This window comes from Peromyscus eremicus, chromosome 10 (genome assembly GCF_949786415.1).
Source record: "Peromyscus eremicus chromosome 10, PerEre_H2_v1, whole genome shotgun sequence".
NCBI classification, from domain to species: Eukaryota; Metazoa; Chordata; class Mammalia; order Rodentia; family Cricetidae; genus Peromyscus; species Peromyscus eremicus.
This window is the reverse complement of record NC_081426.1, coordinates 26,359,068-26,377,773: the sequence shown is the minus strand read 5'-3', so window position 1 is coordinate 26,377,773 and position 18,706 is coordinate 26,359,068. Positions and strand designations below refer to the sequence as shown.

The 18,706-nt window shown below is 42.9% G+C and overlaps 1 pseudogene; it reads right to left on the bottom strand.

Annotated features, from left to right (window-relative positions):
* Positions 1–10,710: 10,710 nt before the first annotated feature.
* LOC131920892 (nucleolar and spindle-associated protein 1-like) lies at positions 10,711–11,689 on the bottom strand (annotated as a pseudogene).
* Positions 11,690–18,706: the final 7,017 nt, after the last annotated feature.

The window sequence follows — 18,706 nt, the reverse complement described above, 5'->3', positions numbered from 1 at the left end:
GATCAGCTATTGCTAACCATTACAAAAAGAGTCTTCTCTGACTATCGCTGATGACTTTAAGGCAACTGGATAGTCACATCATGTCCATTTAGCACAATAACAGTTGCTCTGCCTACCCCCCCCCCCCATACTCCCAGGGCCTATGGGCTTTTGACTGATGTATAGCACCAGATACAGATTCTCTTTTGTGGAGTGAGTCTCCAGTCTGATCAGAGAGCAATTGGTACTCCCCAACAGACTTGCTGCTATTGCACCTGTGGGCACATCTTGCCTGCTGGTCAGTAAGTAGTGTTGTGTACAGGGTCCACAGCTGAGTAAGACTGTTGATGGAAATGCTCCAGAAGCCTATGCAGAGCATAGAAGGGTCTTTTGAGGTACTAAAAACCTTAGTTTTTCCAGCTCATGGTTGTGTTTAAAAACTTTGCGGCTGGAGAGATGGCTTAATGGCTAAGAGCATGGCTACTCTCTCAGAGGACCTGGGTTTGATTCCCAGCACCCATATGGTGGCTCCAGTTCCAGGGGTGCTGATGCTCTCTGTTGACCATTATGGGCACCAACCTGTATGTGCACATACATACATTCAAGTAAACACATAAAATAAAATTTTAACAAAATATTTTTAAACTTTGTCCGGTATATCTAGTTTTCTATTTTTTAACCAGTTTTTGCATTTTTAAAACCCAAATAGGCATGAATTTACCACTTAGCAGTATGTCTTTTATAAGTGGCTACATTCTATTTGATATTGTCTTATTTGTATTTGTGAAAATTCTGGTGATGAGGACGGAACACAGGACCTTGCACATGCTCTAAAGTGCTCTACTGAGCCACCTCTCATGCCTGAGAATTTTTTCAATGTAAATACTGGGTTGAATGTTTGTTATATTTTAGCTCTGTTTTTATTGGATTTTGTTGACATGCTAGTTTAATAAAAAGAAGTACTTCTGGAGCTGGAGAGATGGCTCAGCAGTTAAAAGCACTGGCTATTTTGCAGAGGACCCAGGTTTGATTCCCATCACTCATGTGACAGCTCGCAACCATCTGTAACTCCAGTTCCAGAGGATGAGGACCCAGCACCCTCTTGTGGCCTCCGTGGGCACTACATGCATGCACAGACGCATGCAGCAAAAGGTTCATACACATGAAAATAAAATATTAAAACAGGCATTTATTTATTGATGTCATTCTGTAGGTTATGCGTTGAAAGTTGTCTCTGGTATCATCTCCTCCCTTCTCCTTGGATCCTCCAGGTCTCTTCTTTCTTGTAGAGATGATTCTTCTAGACACCAATCCCGGTCTGTCAGGAGCAAAAACTTGGGCTCTATAGTTTGAGGAAAATCAGGAGTTCCCTGGCTCATCTCATGCAGCTATTCCCCACCCAAGCTAGCACGACAGCAGTGCTGCCTGCTTTTCCTCTCTAGTCTTCCTGGCCTGCTATTGACTGATTCTACAACCACTTACGGAGCACCATTCTGTGGAAGACACCGGGCACGCTCCCATGTGGATGACAGACACCTTACAGGCTTACAGGACGCACGGCAGGTACGAGACAAGCACAGGCCACAGTACGGTAAGTGCTGACCTGAGTAACCTGTAGGAAATGGAGGCTGCTTGAAGCCTTCTAGCTTATCAGTTCTTTTTTGCGGGGGGTGGGGGCCGCATTTCGAGACAGGGTTTCTCTGTGTAGCTCTGGCTGTCCTAGAACTCACTCTGTAGACCAGGCTGGCCTCGAACTCACAGAGATCCACCTGGCTAGTACTGGAATTAAGGCATGCACCACCACCACCTGGCTTTTTTTTGGGGGGGGCGGGTTTCAGGACAGGGTTTCTCTGTATAGCCTTGGCTGTCCTAGAGCTTACTCTGTAGACCAGGCTGGCCTCAAATACCCCATCAATTCTTTAAAAAACAAATTATGCTTTTTCTTTTTTCTTTTCTTTTTGGCAAGCAGTCTTCTCACAATCACTGGTCAGATTTTTTAAATATTTTAGAGTTCTGATAGGGATCATGTTCCATTTGTAGATTTGGAATTAACTGAACAGTCTCAGGTATTTTCAATCATAGCCATATAATTTATTTTACATGTTTATGCCTCTTGTGGCCTATGTTGAAATTTTTAAAAATTAAGGTAAATTATATTTTAAATTACCAAGATAAAGATAAAGTTGTGAAACCCAAGAGGTCTCAGGGCTGATAAGCCTGAGCACAGGCTGGCTCTTTAAGGCAAACAGAACAATGTAGCCCTTCCTGCACCACCTTGCAAAAACAAGAGCTCCCAGACAGAAGGGTGTCTGTGCAGGGTTACCTGTAGTGATCCTCCACAAAAGGTTGAAAGAACAGGAGGCTGGAGCCATGGCCCCACAGTTAAGAGCTGCTCTGGGACAGGACTCAGGCTTTGGTTTCTTTTTTTTTTTTTTTTTTTTTTTTGAGACAGGGTTTCTCTGTGTAGCTTTGCGCCTTTCCTGGAACTCACTTGGTAGTCCAGGCTGGCCTCGAACTCACAGAGATCCACCTGGCTCTTCCTCCCGAGTGCTGGGATTAAAGGCGTGCGCCACCACCGCCCGGCTGGCTTTGGTTTCTTTATGGGATTTTCAAATATATTTAGTTTTTTACCTTCCTCTACCCTCCCTCTTCTTCTCCACGTAAACCTTCCCAGCTCTAATATTCCCCTTTCTATTTTCATATCACATGTGTCCTGTTGTTGGTTCACCCCTCTCTCCCTTAGAGCATCTCTTTGCACCCTTCCTGAGCTATTCTGACTGGGTTAAGGGGGGATATCATAGTGGTTTTAATTTGAATTTCCCTGATGGCTAAGGATGTTGAATATGTTTAAAAACGCTTATTGGCTATTTTTATTTCTTCTTTTGCGAACTCACTGTTCTGTACATTAGTACTTTTTAAATTTGAGTTTTCTTTAGTTCCTTGTATATTCTAGATACCAATCTCCATCAAATGTGTAGCTGATGAAGATTTTCTCCCATTCTGTAGTCTGTTTCTTCACTTGATTACCCATGTCCTTTGTTGTACAGAATTGTTTTAACTCCATAGGTCCTGTTTCAGCCATTATTTGCTATTTCCCCAGTGACTGGACTCTTACCCTGAAGGTCCTCACCTACATCGTGAAGTGGTTTCTTCAGTTTTTCAGGTAACACATTAAGGTCTCTGGTCTTTTTGGAGCTGGCTTTTGCTCATCACAGGCGACAAGGACCTGCCTTCATACTTCCACATGTAGCTGTCAAGTTTCCCATCACTGTTTGTTGAGGGAGCCTTTTCCCAATGTGTGGTTTTGGCCACTTTGTCAAAAATCAAGTTGCCGTCATTGCATTTGTTCATACCTTGTTGTTCATACCTTGATCTTCTGTTCTCTCCCACAGTCTACAGCATGCTTTTATGCCAGTGCCATACTGTTTACTATGGATCTGGAGTGTAACTTGAAGTCAGGTATGGAGGTTCCCCCATCATCGCTCTTATTTTATTCAATTTTGCTTGGTCTATGTGAGGTCTTTTGTGTTTCTTAATGAATTTTCAGATCTTTTCTATTTCTGTGAAGAATGGCATCAAATTTTGATGAGATTGCATTGAATCTTTAGGTTGCTTTTGATAAGATAGCCATTTTTACAATATCAATTCTTCCAAACCATGAGCATGAGAAGTCTTTCCATCTTGTAGTGTCTGCTTCTCTTTCTTCCTTTAGTGTTGTAAGGTTTTCATTGTAGAGATCTTTTATTTCTTGGTCTAGTTTCTTCTGAGTTTTGTTTTTGTTTTTGTTTTTTGCAGTGAGGGGGTGTTGTGAATAGGTTTCTCTGATTTATTTTTTAGTGTGTGTGGTGGTTTGAATGACCCTCATAGGCACATATATTTGAATACTTGGTCCCCAGATAGCTGGAATTGTTTGTGAAGGATTAGGAGGTGTGGCCTTGTTGGAGGAGGTGTGTCACTAGGGGTGGGCTTTGAGATTTCAAAAGCCCAAGCCATTCTCAGTTAGCTCTCTCTGCCTCCTCCTGTGGGTCAAGATGTTCTCTTAGCTGTTCCTGCCACCTGGCTTTTGTTCTGCTAGCATGGACTCTAACCCTTTGAAACTATAAGCCCTAAATTAAATGCTTTTTTTAAAAAAAAAAAAAAAAGTTGTAAATGGACGGTTCTTTCCTGCCTGCCAGATACCAAATAACCACTCAGAGGCTTAATGTGACTTATAAATGCTTGGCTGGCAGCTCAGGCTTATTACTAACTTGCTCTTACACTTAAATTAACCCATAATTCTTATCTATGTTTAGCCATGTGGCTTGGTACTTTTTCTCAGTACAAAATTCTCATCTTGCTTCCTCTGAATCTAGCTGGCAATTCCTGACTCTGCCTTTCTCCTTCCCAGCATTCTCAGTTTGGCTTTCCTACCTAACTTCCTGCCCAGCTACCAGCCTGTCAGCTCTTTATTAACCAATGAAAGTAATACATATTCATAGTGTAGAAAAGGATTATTCCACAGCAATAAGTTGCCTTGGTCATGGGGTTTTATCACAGCAATGGAAAAGTAACTGAGACTGTGTATTACTATTAATTTTATATGCTAATTTTGTATCTTGCTACTTTGCGGACATTATTCATCAGTTCTAAGAATTTTCTGGTGAAATCTTTAGGGTCTCTTAAATAAAATCACACCTGCAAGTAAGAATACTTTGAATTCTTCCTTCTTATTTCAATTGAATTCCTTCTACCACTTGTTGAATAAGAATGGAACAAATAGGCAGCCTTGTCTTGTTCCTGACTTTAGTGAAAATGCTTTGAAGTTTTGCCCATCTAATATAGCTCGCTATATCCTTTATTAAATTGAGATACATTCTTTCTATTCCCAATTTATTTGACGCTTTTTATCATGAAGAGGTGTTGGATTTTTATCAAAAGCCTTGTCTACATCAGTTGAGATGACCATGTAATTTCTGTCCTTGCATCTGGTTATATGATGTATTACATCTACCTACTTGCATATGTTGAACAATTCTTCATCTCTGGAATAAAGCCAACCTGATCATTGTGATTTTTTTTTCCTGTGTTTGCCTTAGTTACAGCTCTATTGCTATGAAAAGACACCATGACAAAGGCAACTCTTATAAAAGAAAGCATTTCACTGGGGGCTTGCTTACAGTTTCAGAAGGTTAGTCAATGATTTTCATGGCCAGAAACATAGCAGCAGGTCGGTAGGTATGGGGCTGAGAGCTGTACATCATGATCCATAGGCAGCAGGCAGAGAGAAAGAGAAAGAGAGAGACTGGGCCTGGTGTGGGCCTTTGAAACCTCAAATCCCAACCTCAATAACACACCTCACCCAATAAGGCCACAACTCCTAATCCTTACCAAACAGTTCCACTAACTGGGGACCAAGCAGTCAAGCATATGAGCCTATGGGGGCCATTCTCATTCAAATCACCGTATTTCATTTCTTAGCTCCCATAGGCTTGTAGCCATATCATAATGCAAAGTGCATTCAGTCCAACTTCAAAAGCCCCCATAGTCTTTCTCAGTCTCAACACTGTTTCAGAAATCAGTCAATATCTCTTCTGAGACTCAAGGCAATCTCTTAACTGTAATCCTATGTAAAAGCAAAAACAAAAAGCAGATCACATACTTCTAACATACAATGGTACAGAATTTGTATTACTCTTCCAAAAGGGAGGAAAGGGAGCATAATAGGGAAATACTGAATCAAAGCAAGAACCAAACCATCAGGAAGAACTCCAAACTCTATTTCTCCTTGTCTGACATTAAAGGGTTTATTAGATGGCTCTTCCCTTCCAGCCCTGCTGACTGCAGCACACTTCTATCTTTCTTGGGCTGGCTCCACAGCCTGTGTGTAGCTCTCTTTGGCAGGTATCCCATGGTTCTGGCATCACCAACATCATGGGGGCTCCAACACAACCCAGATTTCACCTTCACAGCTTTGAACAATGGCCTCTCTGGTCCTCCATGTAGGGACTCCTTTTCCACACCCTTGGCCTCAATGGCTTTCCTTCGCTGTAGAGGAAGATTCAGTAACCCCTTTCTTGTATCCTTTTTGATTCTAAAGCCAGATTTATGTAGCTGAACCTGCCAAGTTTTTGTTTGTTTGCTTTCTGGGGCTGGAATCTGGCCCCCTCCTTGAATTACATTTATATAAGCCTTCCATTGTTTTTTTTTTAAGATTTATTTATTTATTATGTATACAGAAGAGGGCACCAGATCTCATTACAGATGGTTGTGAGCCACCATGTGGGTGCTGGGAATTGAACTCAGGACCTCTGGAAGAGCAGTCGGTGCTCTTAACCTCTCAGCCATCTCTCCAGCCCCCTCCATTGTTTTTTAGACCTAGGAAATTGACCAGGCCTTTTCCTTTCACCAGTTGCAGGATTACTGGGTGGGGTTTTCCCTGAGGTCACCACTCCCTTTTTTCCATTTAGCATCAGGCTTTTCTTTAAACTTTTCATTTCCTTGATCACAAGACTTGGTTCCAATATTACATTTCCTAATGCTCCTTTTGTCCTCAAACTGTGCATTTTGCCTTTCTCTTTGCCCTTTGCTCTTCATTGTAAATCTGCATAAGAGTGGTAACTAGCCAGGCGGTGGTGGCGCACGCCTTTAATCCCAGCACTCGGGAGGCAGAGCCAGGCGGATCTCTGTGAGTTCGAGGCCAGCCTGGGCTACCAAGTGAGTTCCAGGAAAGGCGCAAAGCTACACAGAGAAACCCTGTCTCGAAAAACCAAAAAAAAAAGAGTGGTAACTAATAACCATGTGATATAGTCAAAACTAGGATGTATTGAAATCTCCTCTGCCAATGCCATTAGTTCAAAGCTCTTCAATCTAGTCCTTGGCAGATTTTTAGGACAAGGGCAGAAAGCAGTCACAGTATTTGCCAAAATACCACAGGAATGGTCTCTAGGCCATTTCTCAATTATCCTTCTCTCTGAAACGTATTGAGCTGCTCCTTCATAGTTCATACTACCCCAAGTACCACTACCTTCTATGTTCCTACTGTGATGGCCCATTAAGCCCTGCTTAAAATATTCAACTGATTGTCTAGTCAAAAGTCCCATCAAGTTCCATATTTCTCTAAACAACAGCATAGTCAGGCCTCTTATAGCAGTATCCCACTCCTGGTGCCAACTTCTGTTAGTAATTGTTCTATAGCTATGAAAAGACACCATGACCAAGGCAACTCTTATAAAAGAAAGCATTTCACTGGGGGCTTGCTTATAGTTTCAGAAGGTTAGTCAATGATTTTCATGGCCAGAAGCATGGCAGCATGTAGGTAGGTGCTGCAAGCCGCAAAAAATATACAAAGTAGGATTTCAGCTGATTATGACAAAGTTAATACCTGGAAGAAGCCAAGGGCCTTCCAGAGGTCAAGCTGAGGCTCAAGGAGCCTTGGTGATATTTGGCTTTTGATTATCACCCGTTTCCTGCTATGAGTTTCTTGTGTGCTATTGTAGCTTTTCCATCATTTATTGGGCACCATTTCCCCTCTATTAAAGGAATAATTAAATAACCTTGTGCGCTGACAGCTATGCACAGCCAGAACCCCAGTTCAAGGCTCCCTGTAATTATCGTCATTGACAGCATCCGGCCAGGTCCATCCCCAGATGGAGGAAAAGTACCTTATCAGAGATACATCTGTACTCTCTAAGAACAGACCTAAGTGTCCAGACTACTTGTTTGAGAAAGCCTGGCAGATGTGCCAATTAAGCTTAACTTCCTCCTTCCCAAATCTTACCTCTAGTTCCAGATCTCCCTTTAACTATCACCAGAGGCATCTAGCTGTATACAGGTTGCCTAGCGACCAAGCACACCTTCCCCCACCCTGCAGAAAAACGGCAGATAGCTTGGACAGATAGGAGCCACAGGAAAAAAGAAGACAGTTTTATTTTCTCCCATTGACCTAGCAACTTATAGATTCTTAACATTTTCTACCAATCACGTTTAAGGTTATAGTTGAGCACATAAGATCCCTCTTCTTAGATATTACCCGAATTTAGTTAATTCATTAGTCACTTCCCCTTTGGGTTGCAAATGATAATTAACAATTACTGCCCCTCTGTGTGATTCTTATCACCCCTCTGTTTGACCCTGGAAGCCTGGTGATCACTGCCTGAGGAAAATTCTTACCTGCCTTTATGACCCCGTAGAATTCAAGCTTGATGACCTTGCTTGACCAGGGGATTGCTATTCCTTGGGTTTATTACTGGATTCCTGGGAGACTTAGGAGGAACACGGAGAACATAGAGATGAAGAACAGAGAAGGATAAGGAGAATTTTGACCAGAGAGAACATGTGGACGAGATGGAAGATGAGGAAGAGTCAGATAGGGAAGTACTAGCTGGGTAAGAACAAGATGAAAAGGACCTAGATGAGGCAGAATTAAGACGAGAGAATTAAGATAGAACTTAGAGGAAGCAGTAGGTAAATATAGAGAGAAATCAGGCAAGAAAGGAGCTAGGCATGAGAACAGAACAGAAGCTGTGTAAATAGGATGTTATCCCAGAAGAATTAAAGTAAATGGACTAAGAGCTCTGTGTGCTGAGATTCTATTTCCCAAAAATAGTCCTCACCGTTTGTAGTTTCTCTCCTGAGCCCCTGGAATATATGGTATTAAGCCTGGTCCCTCCAATATTATACAAGAGGTAGGCATGAGGCTGAGAGCTTTATTTCATGATCCACAGGCAGCAGGCAAAGAGACAGAGGCTGAACCTGGGTGTGGGACTTTGAAACTCAAATCCCACTCCAGTAACATACCTCATCCAATAAGGCCACTCCTCCTAATCCTTACCAAACAGTTCCACTAACTAGGGACCAAGCATTCAAACATATGAGCCTATGGGGGCCATGCTCATTCAAGCCACCACAGTGTTTTAAAAATATTTTTTTATCTGTGTACATCTATATCTGTGTTTGCCATGTGTGAACAGGTCCTCCTGGAGGCCAGGTGGCTATGAGCTGCCAAATGTGGATGCTGGAATCTTAACTTGGATCCTCTGGAAGAGCAGCAAGTGCTCTTAACTGCTGTTCTATCACTCCATTCTCCTTGATGTGCTCTTGAATTTGGTTAGGTACTTTATTGGGAATTTCTGTATCTGTGTTCATCAGGGAAATTGGTCTATATGGTTCTTCCTTTTGTTATGTCTTTATCTGGTTCTAGTATCGGGATAATACTGGCTTCATACAGAGTTTGATACTGTTCCTCCATTTCCAATTTTATGGACTAGTTGGAGAAGCCTTGGTGTTAGCTCTTCTTTGAAGGTCTGGTAGAATTCAACAGTGAATCCATATAGACCTGGACTTTCTTTGGTTGGGAGATTTAGTTTTATGAGATTTTATTTTATGTGTTTGAGTGTTTTGCCTGTATGTATGTCTGTACACCATGTGTATGCAGTGCCTGTGGAGACCAGAAGAGGGGGTTTTAGATTCCCTGGGACTGGAGTTAAGAAGGTGTGAGCAGACCTGGGGATCCTTTTATCTCTATCTCCTCTATCAGTGTTTAGATGTGGTATCTTCTTAAATGGGCTTTTAAAAAACAAAAAAACAAACCATGGGTTCTGGAGGGTTGAACTCAGGTCCTTGTGCTTGTGAGGCAAACATTTTATTGAGTTACCTTTCCAATTTTTTTCTGAATTTTTTTTTGTTGTTGTTTTGTTTTTGTTTTTCGAGACAGGGTTTCTCTGTGTATTCCTGGCTGTCATGGAACTCGCTTTGTAGACCAGGCTGTCCTCAAACTCACAAAGATCTGGCTGCCTCTGCCTCCTGAGTATAGAATTAAAGGCATGCACCACCACCTCCTGGATTTTTTCTGATTTAAAAAAAGATTTTAAATTATTTATATGTGTATGTGTGTGGGATTATGTGCAATGTGAGTGCAGTGCCTATGGAGGCCAGAAGGGGGCATCAGATTCCATGGAGATGAAGTTACAGGTAAATGTGAGCTGCCTGGCATGGGTGCTGGGAACTGAACTCAGGTCCTCTGCAAGAGCAGTATGTGCTCCTAACTATGGCTGTCCCTCCAGCTCCTCTTTCTGATAATTTTTCCACAGTAAGAAAAAAAAATCATTTATGAAAATCATAAGCATTACACACAACTCAATCTCTACTCAAACTCAGAGGAAAAACCAAAAAGCTATGCTTAGCCGCTGTCCTCTCTTCCTACAACTAGTAAAGTTTAAATCAGAGAGAGATTACAGCAGCCATTCTCAGTTTTGTTTTTGGTGGTACCAGGGATCAAATTTAGGGTCTGGTATGTGGTAGACAAGTGCTGTACAGCCCACGAGGCACACCCTCTGCCCTGTGGCTTTTATTTAGCAAGCGGAAAAGACTGAGGAATTCTATTTTGAGAATATAAAGAGTGACAGGTAGCAATTAATGAAATGATCTGAACAAGTCTCTTATAAGCTAAACCATTTTCACCTTGATAAAATATTGATCCATAACCAAGTCAGTAAGGTTTCAATGAGATTCTCAGATTTTCCAGACTAGTGAACAAAGAGGTGGCCTCCCCAGCCTCCCTTTTCCTGTGAACTTTATCTCACTCACATTCCTGCTAAGCTTCTGCTGTGGCTTGCTGCCATGAGGGAAATGCTCTTGTCCAGAAAGGATGCAGGTTGTCTCTGTTAGAACTAGCAGGACCTTGACATGCAAAACCTACATTAAGAACCCTGAGGACAGGTCTCTTAAGGAGTGGAACACTGAGTGAAAACCACTTTAGTTATGGGCTTTAAGGTGAGAATGTATTCTCAGAGCGATGGCACACAAGAACAGACGTTCGTTCCACAAATTATGACCGAAGGGTACGGTGGAAAAGGCGCTTTTGGCTAAAGGCGAGGGGAGGATAAATGTTTGCAAAAGGAAAAGGAGTTGGGAGTAAAGGACTCGACAGGACTCCTGAGCTCCAAGCAGGTTTCTTTGGGTTTCCAAAGCCTTCGCGTCCCTTTCTGTGTGTTTATGCTTGGCTCCTTCTGTTCCTCCGTGGTCTGGAGATGAGGGTTTGTAAGTTTTCCCGGGGAAGCTACCTCTGCTTACACATTCATTCCGAGAAGTATTCTCTTTGGATTGCCCCCAAGCTTTCAGCTTTCCTTTGTGTGGCTTGTAGTTGCGGGGATGAGACAGACTTGCTTTGAGATCAATTACTGGTTTCTCAGAGGGTCTGGAGCCTGTGTTGTTTCCGTTGTCAACTCGAATGGTAAGAATCGCAGGAGAAATCCTCAGGGTCTGTAACTTGGGTGTCCTGAACACAGCCTGCCCTTCTGACAGCACTCCCAGGTAGGGTCGGTCGGTCGGTCGGTCGGTCACACATGGAGACTTTCTGGCTAGAGGCATGGTCAGTGGATAATGTTCATTATCTTTAGAAGCAGCTGTAAACCCGACATTCATCTGAGTTGTGGAAAGCACAGAGTGCGCATCTGACCCCTTCAGCCACAAAGTACCATGACTTTGAGGGCCATGGGGCTGGCCTTGTGGCAACTGCGGCCTGTCAGGAGCACAGGACAGTCTTCCTCTCTGTGGAACTGGGGCCACTATCCCTTACTGTCAAGCGGCTTCAGTTCTTTAAGTGTTCTACAGCATAGACATCAACAGATTCCGTTTTGTTAAAACGAGTCTCATGAAGCCTCTTAAAGTTTGGTGTAGCGGCTGCAATCTTTTTATTGTTCCCAAGTTTGGAAAGCTCATCTGTGCAGAGAGACCTCTTTGAATCTTTTTTTTTTTTTTTTTTTTTTTTTTGTTTTTCGAGACAGGGTTTCTCTGTGTAGCTTTGCGCCTTTTCTGGAACTCACTTGGTAGCCCAGGCTGGCCTCGAACTCACAGAGATCTGCCTGGCTCTGCCTCCTGAGTGCTGGGATTAAAGGCGTGCGCCACCACCGCCCGGCCTCTTTGAATCTTTGTCATTTAATCTCATTTCGTCCTGAGGAAGCTGTGCTCTGGTCTCCTTGGCTCTGATCTGGCAGAGAAAAACTCTTGTGGTAGTTCTGAGGTCTTGATTTTCCTGCTTTTCTTGGTTCTGGAATGTAGTAGGATCACTTCTTTTTACCTCAGAATGATTCTGTGAGTTAGGAATTCCATGGCCTGTCTTGTACGTCCTCATTTTGATGACATGACCAGCTGGTTCCCTCTCAGCTTGCTCCTCCCTGTTAATAGCTCAGTCTCCTCGCAGGAGACTGCAGAAGGCTGATTTTCATCCTGGTTTTTTCTTCCATTGTTTCTGGATTCAGGTGGGCTTTCAGGGCTCTGAACAACTTGTCTGCCCTCAGGTTAGCCTGAGGCCCGGCCTTTGACTAAATTCTGCAGGTCACTGTACTTGAAGGAGTCCAGCTCCACTGCAGAGGGGGGTTCTGCAATCCCAGTGATACCCAGGAAACAGTACAGTTCAAAACTAGTGCCACCTGAAGGTTGACAATCCAACTTTTATATTCAGTTTAAATGAATACTCCTTTTTCTGATTTCTTTTTCTTTCTTTCTTTTTTTTTTGGTTTTTCAAGACAGGGTTTCTCAGTGTAGTTTTGGTGCCTGTCCTGGATCTTGCTCTGTAGACAGGCTGGCCTTGAACTCACAGAGATCCACTTGGTTCTGCCTCCTGAGTGCTGGGATTAAAGGCATGTGCCACCACCACCCAGCTTTTTCTGATTTCTTAACGTTGGCACATAGAACTATAAACTCCCTTCTTAAGACTGCTTTCATTATGTCCTATAGACTTTAGTATGTTGTATTTTCAATTTCATTTGGGTTTAGGTATGTTTTGAGTTCCTTCATGATTTCTTCAATGACTAATTCATTATTCAATAGTATGTTGTTTAATATCCACCAATTAGAGCATATCCTCCAGTTTCTCTTGATCTGTTTTATTTCACTGTGATTGATAGAATACAATGGATTATTTTAATTTTGCTACATTTGTTAAGACTTGCTTTATGTCCTAACAGTATAACTGATTTTGGAGAAAGTTCCATGGGCTGCCAAGAATATGTACTTTGAAGTGTTTTGATAGAATGATTGGTAGATGTATGTTAAGTCCGTTTGCCCTGTGATGTCACTTATTTCAGATGTTTTTCTTGTTTTTGCAGGGAATCGCCTGCTGTGAGAGTGAGCTATTGAAGCTACCCACTATTGTGCTGGAGCTAACCTGTGACTTTATGTCTAGCTGTATTTGTTTAATGAAACCAGATGTCCCTGTGTTTGGTGCTTTTATTTAGAATTGCAATGTCCTCTTGATGGATTGTTCCCCTTGGTCAGTAGAAGGTAACCTTCTTTAACTCTTTTAAATTTTTCACTATTTATATTTATTTTTCCAGACAGGATTTCTCTGTACAGCAGCCCTGGCTGTCCTGGAACTCATTCTGTAGACCAGGCTGGCTCACTCTGCCTCCCAAGTGCTGGGGTTAAAGGTGTGCACCACCACCGCTGGCTTCTCTTATTTCTTTAGACCTGAAGTCTAATTTGTCAGTGATTAAAACAGTGATGCTTGCTTCCTTTTTCCATTTGTGTGGAGTACCTTTTCCATCCTACCATGCCCAGGTAGCATCTGTCTTTTATGGTGAGATGTGTATTTTGAAGACAGCAAATAAATGTATCCTGATTTTTAATTCACTAGTCTGTGTCTTTTTATTGGGGAATTGAGACCATTAATAATTGTTATTATTGAAAGTTGTCTATTAAGTCTTGTCATGGTGACTCTGTAGTGTTTGTTTCCCTATTCCTTTCTTGCTTATTCAGATGTTGCTAATTCTTTTCTGTGGCTTCACATGTGTATTTATTTTTCTCTTCAGTCTGAAGGAGTTCTTCAAGGATCTTCTGTAGAGATGGCTTGCTGGTCATGAATTCCTTTAACCTGTTACTATTGTGGAAAGTTTTTTATCTTTCAATTAAGACAGATAGCTTTGCTGGGTATAGTAGTCTGGTTTGATGCTGTCTTTCAGGACTTGAAATGCATCATTCCAAGCCCTCCTGGTGGTTTGTGGGACACTTTTCCTGGGGGAAGCAACATACACACATCCATTCACTCAGAAGGGGAACTCAAGGCAGACTAAAGTATTGATTGCACCAAAGTCCAACTTGGTGAGCCAATGAGTTTTTCTTTGGGTATGGATGAGAAGTTACTTACAGGAGGAAGATGGCTCAATGGCTGATACATTACCAAAAAGCCCACTTGGTGGGCTTAATTAGGTGAGGGCTTATGAAAGTTGCAACCCTGGAGCTCTTTGCATAAATTGTAGGCAGCTCAACAGGTCCAAGAATCTCCTCTCTCCAGCTTGGTTGGCCAATCTCTTCCCTAGCAGCAGTCGTTCACTGTGGCCTTCAAGAGACCTTCCTCTGGGGTTAATGGCGCTCCTTCTCCCTCTTGAGGGAGGGAATGTTTCAGTTTGGAAGATACTGCTATATAAAGCATGGCTCTTAAAGTGTGTGTTGAGAAATCTGTCATTCTCATGGTCCTGCCTTTATACACAACTTGTGTCTGTTGTATGGCCATTTTCTTCTCTGGGCCATCTTGGACTTGGCCTCTATTAGCCATGGCAAGTAGAACAGAACAATACAGTAGTGCCCAGGTTTATGGTAAATGGTAATGGAGCTATGACACTCCCTAGTAGATAAAGGTGGTATTTCGGGGACTAGGAGGGTCCAGCCCCTCGACAGTCCCCTCTCAGGGTCCGGGAAGAATCTATAACCAGCTGATAATTAATCTTTGATAAAAAGAAGTGAATCTATGTACACAAAACTCCTTAGTTCATACACTTTATTACTCTGTGATAGTTCTCTCTCTACACAGCTTCTATTCTGCACTCATGTCTAGCTCCTTTCTTGCCTGATTTCTCTATATTTATCTACTGTCCCCTCTAGGTTCTATCTTAATTCCTTCATCTAGTTCTGTCCCTTCTAGGTTCTCATCTATCTAGTTCTTTCCCCTATCAGCTCCTCTTCCATCTCCTTCTCTCTCCTCATCTTGTTCTTCCTCATCTTGTTCTTCCCCATCTGGCTCGTCCTCATCTTCCATCTCGTTCCTCTAGTCCTCTCTTCTAGCCCTTCAATCTAGTTCTTCCCCATCTCAGTTTGTTCCTCTCAAGTTCTTACCCATCTAGTTCTTCCGTTCTCTTTTCTCTGTCCCCCGTGCCCTGGAAGTCCTGGTATATAAAGCCAGGCTTCCAGGGTCAAACGGAGGGGTGATAATCACATAGGGAGCCATTAACCGTTAATTATCATTTGCAACTCCAAAGGGAAGTGACCAATGGGGGAATGAATTAACTAAAGGCTGAATTCGGGTAATATCTAAGAAGGGGGCTCTTATGTGCTCAACTATAATCTTAAACGTGATTGGTAGAAAATGTTAAGAATCTATAAGTTGCTAGGTCAACGGGAGAAAATAAAACTGTCTTCTTTTTTCCTGTGGCTCCTATCTGTCCAAGCTATCTGCTGTTTTTCTGCAGGGTGGGGGAAAGTGTGCTCAGTCGCTAGGCAACCTGTGTACAGCTAGATGCCTCTGGTGATAGTTAAAGGGAGATCTGGAACTAGAGGTAAGGTTTGGGAAAGGAGGAAGTAAGGCTTAATTGGCACATCCGCCAGGCCTTCTCAAACAGGTAGCCTGGATGGTTAAGTCTGTTCTTAGAGATTACAGAGGTATCTCTGATAAAGTACTCTCCTCCATCTGGGGGTGGACCTGGCCGGATGCTGCTAATGATGATAATTACAGGGAGGCTTGAACTGGGGTTCTGGCTGACCATAGCTGTCAGCGCAGAAGGTTATCTAAATATTCCTAGAAGTGGTTAGATAAGGAGTTAGAGGTCTATAAAGTTAGTAAGGCTGTAAGAAAGGAGGGTCTGAGCTAAATTGTGTAAAGCTATTACTGAACATCCACCTGACCTAGGCGGTGTCTCCTTGTGGAATTTACCTTAAATCAGGAGACTTGCATGTGGACTGTTATTACTGCTAGTCCTTGAAAGTGGCCAAGGGAGATATCTGATTCCAGAGAAAGCCTTTCCTGAGGCAGTTCTCCAAATACCTGGAATGTGTATGTCCAGAGAGTGATCAGTCCACACTTTTAGCCCTTCTTAGGGAAAAATCAATTGGGAAAACTATGAGGGCACACATGATTTTCATAACAGAATACAGCTGATAATAAGCCAAGTAACACCAAAAACTCCTTGGGATTTGGCTTCCTCTGGAGGAATTCCCTGATTCCTCCAGGTAGTGACTTTGCCATAACCAGTTGAGTTCTTATGATATATTCCTGCGGCCTGCAGCAGTGGTAAAGATCACAAGACTTTTACCGAGGTTCTGTTATTCTTCCTCCTCAGCTGTAAGTTATCTTGGGAGATGCTAAAGCATATAGCAAGTGGGAAGTTAACGGAAACAAGGAGTCTGGGATGGAGCTTCCATGAGGTTGTCATTCATGACGGGGTGGGACTTTGTGATGATTCCACTGTTTGGGGGTCACCCCACCTCCCACAGCTAACTTCTCACCCCTGCTCTATACTTAACTCTAACGAGTTCATTTGAGTCACTAAGATGGACTTTGGATAGAATCATTACTTGGTCTGTCATCAGTGCTCCTGGAGTGAGAGGCTTGTTCACACCTCCCCAGGAAAGGCCAGTGGTCAGGGGCTTCTTTATCACACTTTTGATATGTTTTCTTTCTTCCATACACTGAGTAGTTTACTCTGTGATGAGCACTCTTTTCTGGTCCTGTCTGTTGGATGTTCTGAATGTCTCTTATTGTATGAATTACAATCTTTTTTCCTAATTTTGGGAAGTTTCTCATGATTTTATTGAAAATGTTTCCCATGCCTTTAGAAGTCTTGCCAGTATGTCTTTCAAAGTGCTGCATGTTCCTCATTGTCTTTGTTCGTGCTGAGATGTTCCAAGTCCTCTTCTTTGTCTTCAAAATCAGATACTCTGTCCTTTCTTTGGATCCATTCTGTTGGTGAGACTTCCCGCCGAGCTTTATACTTTTTCATTTCTAGGATTTCAGTTTTTGTTCATTATTTGCATTTCTTAAATTCCTCTTTCAGATCTTGTATTGGCTTTTTTTTTTTTTTGTTGTTTTTTGTTTGTTTGTTTTTTTGAGACAGGGTTTCTCTGCATAGCTTTGATGCTTTTCCTGGAACTCACTCGGTAGACCAGGCTGGCCTCGAACTCACAGAGCTCCTCTTGCCTCTGCCTCCCGAGTGCTGGGATTAAAGGCATGTGCCACCACCGCCTGGCTGGCTTTCTTATTTCATGCAGTTGTTTGTGCTCTCCTGGAACTCACTAAGGAGTTTATTTTTATCTTTGATTTCTTTGAGCATGCAATCAGTCTTTTGAATTCTTTGTCTGGGATTTCATCTAATTCGCCCTTGGAGGAGGTCACTGCTGTAGGATGACTAGTAATTTGGGGGAAGTGATGTTGCCTTAGTTTTCATTCATGTTACTTGTGGTTTTGCATTGGGACTTTCTTTTTGTTTGTTTGTTTGTTTTTCAAGACAGTTTCTCTGTGTAGCCCTGGCTGTCCTGGAACTCACTCTGTAGACCAGGCTGGCCTCGAACTCAGAGATCTGCCTGTTTCTGCCTCCTGAGTGCTAGGATTAAAGGCATGTGCCATCACTGCCTGACTTGAATATTTTGAGTTCAGTCATTGGTTGAGTTCATCTTTTTTTTTTAATGTTTATTTTTAAAATCACTTTTATTCTTTCAGAGAGTATTTGTGTTGAATGGGTTGTTCTGGCATGCAGTACACACCTGCTATTAGACTCTTATCTGGAAAAAGTCCTTATTAAAGACGTGAGCCTGTGGTGAAAGTGCAGTCACAGGCAGTCCCCCGTGAGCACCAACCACTGAGGAAGCAAGGGTCCCTGATGGGAGTGTAATAACTATTAGTGACTTTGGGTTTGAGTGGAAAGGAAAAACCAAACTCAGGGAGAGACTGGTGGCTGGTACTCCGTTGAAGGAAAGGTGGGGGAGGGAACCGTGCAAAGAGGAAATGGTTGGGGCAAAGTGGGGGAGGGGGAAGCCTTGGCTAAAAGTTGGCTGAACAGAGAGGTATAAAGGTATTCGATCACATGATGAACGACATCCCCGCTCTCGGGAGGCCACAGAGGTCACCACACCCAGGCCAGCCTGTGTTCTTAGTGAGAGGAAAACAGAAAAGAGGCAGGAATGAAAAGGAGCAATTGGAAGGGTATAGAGTGTGAATGCCTGTGTCTTTTAGAAGTGGCAGCCTGACCGCCACTTTGGTGGCCTGCGTAGCTGTTCTGAGTCACCTGCCACACTCTTGGACCTTCTCCCTACTATCATGGCTGTGCCCACACTGCTGCAGAGACTTTGCTGCCATGTCTGCACCCCACTCAGTTTACTATGTCTTCATGCCAGTGTCCACTGGCACCCCACAGTGTGTCACACTAAGTGCTTCTGGAGGGGGGCACTTCCGTCTCCCCTTGCTGGCTTGCTGTACATCTGCAATTGCTTGACTTCTCTGCACACCGTCTTCCCAACATCCTTCCACTCTGTGGACCACTGAGACACTTCCTTCGTCTCTATGGTGTAAGCACATTTTTTGTTGCTTTTGTTCTGACTTCTTTGCTGATTTAGCCTGTCATCTCACCCAGCCAATTCAACATTACTGTACTCTGTGTGTGCAGTATGTAATGAAGGTGTACGTGCACATGTGTGTGCATACCTGTAGAGGCCCCACTTGCACGTTGCATGTCCTCAAGCACACTCCCCTTTGTTGAGCAGTGCT